Below are 6,359 nucleotides of genomic sequence, written 5' to 3' on the forward strand. Positions count from 1 at the left end.
CTTAAACTGCTGCCTGCCGTAGCAGATGCCTCCAGATAGCAGTTTCTTGCACGGTAGTGGATGTGAAATTGCTACGTGTAGCAGTTAGCGACACATACAGCTTGTAAGAAACAGCTTTTGCAAAAAGATGCTACTTTATTTGTCCATGCTTGAAAACCGTTGTCATATTTCAGTCTTCTCTCACAGGTCGTGTTTTGGATAGCTCAGTGGTTTGAGCATTGGCCTGGTAAACCCGGGGTTGTGAGTTCAATCCCTGAGGGGATTGTTAAGTTGATCGGGAACAAAAAATGGGGATTGGTCCTGGTTTGAGCAGGGGGTTGGACTAGACGATCTCCTGAGGTCCCTTCCAACCTTGATATTCTGTGAAGTGTACTCTCTATGCCATTACCTAGGTCATGTTTTCTAGACCTTAAATTTAGAAGTGTACTCTCTATGCCCTTATCTCAATCATGAAGATTTTGAATAGAAACATGTCCAGAACTGGTCCCTGGAGAACCCCACCGTCATGCCCATCTTATTTATCCTCATGTCCATCTAGGTTTCATTTCCATAGTTTGTTTATGAGAAGGTCATGGGAGACAGTATCAAAAGCCTTGCTAAAGGCAAGATATACCCCATCTACTGCTTGTAGGCTTTTTACACTGTCAGAGAAAGCTATCAGGTTGGTTTTACACGTGAGACTGCTTGAAACACCTTTTTTTAGCAAAGTTGGACCTGTTGCTCCTGCAAACTATAGGGATGTGCTACCTGTGACACTGCAATGTGATGAAGCGAATTCCTGCAGACAGCACTTTCTCGCACCAGCGGGATGTGAGACTGCTATCTGTAGGAATCAGCTACATCAAATGGCCTTAGTGAATTCTTACCATTAGCAGTTCCTGAGTGCTGCGAAGGGCCGTACCTCTTAGCCTTGTGGTGTTCTGAACAACATTAGCTATTATGCTAACGGAGTGAGATGGATTGGGTACAAGCTAAAGATATGACAGTCTTAACTCCTCTGCTGACAAAACATGAAAATAACCTTTTCCTTACATACGTTTCTGGATGGTACACAACTGTGGCCAGCTCAGTTAGGGCCCAGCTGGCCCTGATAAGAGGGCTGTGGGCCAGAAGCTGGAGAAGTCTCACTCTATCTCTGGAGTGAGTGGGAAGGGGAGTAAGGTACCTGAAGTGGAGCAGTCCTGGGAAAGGGAGCTGGGGAGCTCCAGCCTGTTAAACCCCCAGGCTGCAGGCCTTGATGAAGGCCTTTGAAAAGGTACTGGCGCTGCAGAGGGGCAGCCCAGGGATAGGCAAAGGCAGCAGGTCCTAACACCTTGCCAATGATGAGTGGCCATTACATTGCAGTCTGCCCCAGTGAGCGGGGACTAGATGATGAGTGGCAGTAGCCACTGATGCAAGGTGGGTTTAGAGGGTTGGGGGGATCCCCTGGGAGGGGAAACCCAGAATACGGGGTTACTGAGGGGGCAGCACCCCAAGGTAAAGGGCACCAGGGTCCAGCAGGGACATGGGCGCCAGCAGCAGGCGAGACACTGGCCAGTAGGAGGCGCTCTGTACACTGGAGAGCTAATTCCCTAGATGACCAGCAGGAGGCGCTGTACTGGTGAGTCTCAACCTTGCTACCGTGCCATTGGATTAGAGGAGCTTTTGTGGCAAGAACCACCAGTAGAGCAATGTATGTGTAATATAACTATGTTAAAAACTCCCACCTTAACCTATTACTTCCCAACTCATGAGGATAAAAGAACTAACACACTGGATACCAGTAATATTATAAACTTTTTAACTTTTCTTTGTGGGTCAATTGGACAAGTCTGTAGAAACTAATGAAGAAAAATAACCAAATTATCCAACTGACTGAAATCACACAGGCCCAGGTTCAGACACGCAGTTTGGCTATTTTACATCAGGGATCTGAACTATAAAGAGTATCTGCACCAGCAGAACAAATTATAACACACTATTGGTATGATATTCATAAAGGATGGGCCCCCTCTTGGTCTTCAACTTTAAAAATTGTTACAGCCAATTATTCTTTTCTTTATGCTGATAAATTTAATGTTAATTGTAATGTGTGGTATGTTCTGTTGCATGCTGAAACCACCAGCTCAGATTGTTTCAAAAAAATTATATAGCCTTGAGATCATTACATAAAGTGTGACCCATTCAATACCTCTGGATTGACGGGTCATTTGCGGGTCAGTGTAGAGCTGAATTTATGAAATTTTCTTTTCTTTAATTACTATTATTAATATGACTTTATTTTGTATCAAATGAACAAACCAAACTTCACTGTTCTAACATTGTAACTCCTGTTTGCCTGCCCACATTCTAAATTGTTCATTACACTTGTTTTAATAAGATTCCATATTGTAACTAAAACCCCATTTTAAAATTCTTACTCAATTTACAAAACCCTGCTGTAACCTCATTAACTTAGTTCAGGTGTGTGAATGAGGTATGCATGGATAATTCACTTGTTGCATCTTGTTTTAAATCAGGCCCTGTCCTTGCAAACTCTGGCCAGGATTCCACAAGCTACCCTATGTACTTGAGTCCTTACACCTACAAGGAGCTCCATGGAAGCCAAGGAGGGTCTGCCACATGCATGCAGGGATCCACCCAAGTGGACCCGTTTGCAGGATTGTGTCACTTCTGCATGAGTTTGCTCATGTGACTAGTCTATTTGACTTCACTGCGGCTCTGCACATGCACAAAAGTCCTTCCATGTGGATCAGTTAGAGGATCAGTGACTTTGGCTCCCAAACTTGTCTGAGCTCCGTACAGCCACAGGGGTCCACCCACACTCATCTCATTGTAAAACTGGGACCTCTGAAAGAATACAGCTTTTTCATCTCAGCATTTACAAACATCTCCCTTTAATGTGCTACTTTATAGTCACCACTGCATGCAAGAGAGATGATTAATCCATTTTAATTAGTGATAGCACTGGGACTTCTACTGAGTTTGACCCCACTGAATGGCAATTTTACACCTTCAGATATTTTTACTCACACCACTATGTTGTCACTGTTACATCAGCTGCATTGTAAATGAATCATAGGTAGAAAGGGGACCCCATTTCAAACACTCAGGCTCAAACCCTGCTAGCAGCTCCGTGTAGGTGGATGCCTGCGGAGTCTTCGGTGAGCTTCATCCTAGGTGCAGTGAGCCACCCACAATGATCAGCTTGTAAGATCGGGGCCTTCATTGTGACAACTTCTCTGATGATCAAAACAGTTGCTGAAATTGTTCCCAGAAATGCGAGCAGCCAGAGAAGCTTGAATTCAATCATGTATTAAAATATACACTCTCTATCTGCACTTCTGCAAATGTGCTAAATAGGCATGCACATTGTTCCCTAAGAATTTAATAAGCATTGGCTATCATGTGGCTAGAAATCAGACAAGGGGAGTCATTTAAAGACACATCTCTGTAAGAGAAGAATTTGGGCCCTGTGAATTTCCCATGTTGCAGAATTTGGCTTCCCGAAAGTAGCAGAATACGGAAAGTTTCACACTGCCATTGCTTGTTCTCTCCATTCACTCATACTGTACTGTGATCCTTTGTCCAATGAGGGTTTTGATCTGGCCTGAATTGTTTTCTGGATGCAGTTTCTTGGGATTCTGGGGCTAAGTCATCCCACCCCCATGGTGAAACCCATGGTAGAAGGCTCTGGGGGAGGAAATCTCCATGAGGAGACCCTAGCTGAGATACCTCCACATCATCCTGGTGGTGGGTGAAGAGGGAACAAAGCCACAAGGCCCACTCTCAAGCCCTGCACATCCCCAGAGCACTGCAGAAAGCCAGGGCTCTCCATGCAGAGGCCTTTTACCTCCAGACCTGCTCTAGCCCCAAATTCAGTTGAAGGCAATGGGAGCACTGGCTCCACAGCCCCACTGAAAATCAGCCCCCAGTTGGGCACAAGAAATGAGGGCACCCAAAAATCAGTAGCTGCTTTTGAGAACTTTGACCTCCCTGTCTCGGTGCCTCAATTTCCCTGCCTGTAAAATGGAGATAATATTCCTCACCCACCTTGCCAAAGCAGTTTGAATGATGAACACTTGGTAGTGCTTTTTGGAGAGACTGTAGAGAGAGAGAGGAAATTTCTTCACACACAGATCAAAGAGACCTATCAGCAGCCATGTTGCTTCCCACCCCTTTGACTGAGTCCCTGGAATGCCCAGTGAAAATATGCATCCACTGAACAATTCTAGACTGCCTTTGCATCTCTCATGGCCACTAAACTGCTCCTCAGTGGCACATTGGAAGAGCAGATGCCCCTGACAATACTGCCTGGGGTTGGGAGGACAAGATACTCTTGTTACAAGGGAACATTGAGATGATCAGAAAGCTGGACCATTCTATAATTGGGTGACTTTTCCTTAAGAGAGTCAAGAGCTTTGATTCATTCTAAATTAGACTCTTCCTCAGTCACTCTGTGTGAGTGTGTGGATACAGAGAGAAAGTAGATGGGTGTGTACCTATATGGGTAGGAAAAAGCAGGGAGAGGAGGCAGGGAGCTGAGACATGCACGAGGGAAAGACACCCATGGGGAATGGGGAGCAAGTGGGTTAGGGGAGGAAGAGTCAAACAGGGACAGAAGGAAAGAAAGAGGTGGGGGGAGAAGAGAGAGAAAACAGGGAGGCCTCGAGTGAAGGAGAGCTGGGGAAACTCAGGGGAAGAGCTCACAGGCCCCAGGGAAAGGGGTTGGAGGAGGTGCAGAGGAAGAGAATAGAAAAGAATGAGAGAGAGAGAGGGAGAAGATGAAGGGGGAATGAAAATCATAGAGAGAAGAAGGGATAAAGAAATGGCTCAAGGGGAGGAGAGAGCAAGACAAGCCACCACGTTATGATCCAGCCGGGCTAGTGGAGCCTGTTGTAATAATTTGGGCCTCATACGCCTACCCCGATTGTAAGCTTAACTTTGGGTAAGTGGATAAAAAGTTGATTAAATGTTCCAATAACTCATAACAGGGAATGTTGATGAAAGGGAAACAGACCGAATGAGCCCAAACAGAAAGGCCAACTAGTAACTCAAGGACAGTGTTAAGATCATGCCTGGTCAACAAGAGAACTGTGGGGCTGGAAATCAAGGGACGAAAACTGGTGTGTCGGAAATGAGGTCTAATTGGTGGACAAAATAATAAGAGGAAGGACTATTCCACCCATCGCTCCTTTTGGGGTCCATTAGAAAAAAGACCTTTGGGGGAGAATGAAGTGCTCTGACTAGCTGGGAGAAGGGTGGACAGGAAGAAGTGAGCTTCATCGCATGGCTGCCACATCCACAATGTCCTAGGGACCTCAGGATCTATTGTAATGCTGTTGGGCCTTCATGATCCTGATCCTGAGAAATGTCCTGTCCAGACCAGGCCTGAGACAGAGGGACCCAGATGACACGGCCACCTCCACTGGCTCCGGCCAAATCCCAAACACCACCTGGGATGTAAGACTTTGGTTCCTGATGTCACCACCGCCCCCACCTTTGTGTGTCATTTTCCTTCCCTCCTATTTCTCCTCTTTCCTCTCCATCTCCTTTTGCCTTCTGTTTAGTAAGAGTCTGGCTGAGCTGGCCAAGACTGCATACTTTGCTACACCGCTGTGATCCTGTGACTAAAGAGGCAGCAAAAAGCAATGTTCTAAGCAGCCCAATGCTGGTACAAGTTTGCCAGGTCTCAGAGTGGCTGATCGGACTGTGTGCTGTGCCTTTAGTTCGCCAGCAGTAAGGCTGCAAGTGAAAGTCAACACCGGAAACTGAAGCTGCTTTTTCAATCTTCCCTTTTGTGTCTTTTTGGCTTGTTCCATCTTTTCGGAAATAGCATCCGTCTGCAACAACAGATCCAGCCCATCTTAGCTAACCCCTTCTCTTTACCAAAAAACAAACAAACAAAAGCAAACAAAAACCCAAAATAACAAAGGGAAAAACAAAAGACAGTTATTACCATCTTTAATACCATCAAAGAGACCTTCAGACAGGGCTTTTCCCTTCTAAAAACTCTCTATAGCAAAAGAATATTGTTAAAACAAAAGCCTCACTCAATATGCTACATTTCAAATGTGTGAAATGTTTCCTTCTTGTTCTGTGTCTTTAATAAAAGGTTACACAGATTTTTAACTGGGTGTTTGCTGTGCTACTGAGCAGACCAATGTCTGTGTGTTCCAAAATCCCAAGATCCCTTGTGGTTGAATCTCCTTTTCTCATGACACATTATACAGACAGGGTTTGTGGGGAGGCCTTGGGGCTCCCTTGGATTAAAATTCCCAACAAAAGCCAGGAGCAATCCTCCCTTAATCCAATCTGGGGGATGCAAACCCCAAGGGCCCTAGCCAGACAGCCCCAGCCCACCTTGCCTCTGTGATGTC

The sequence above is a fragment of the Eretmochelys imbricata genome, chromosome 1 (assembly GCF_965152235.1).
Source record: "Eretmochelys imbricata isolate rEreImb1 chromosome 1, rEreImb1.hap1, whole genome shotgun sequence".
Lineage (NCBI taxonomy): Eukaryota > Metazoa > Chordata > Testudines > Cheloniidae > Eretmochelys > Eretmochelys imbricata.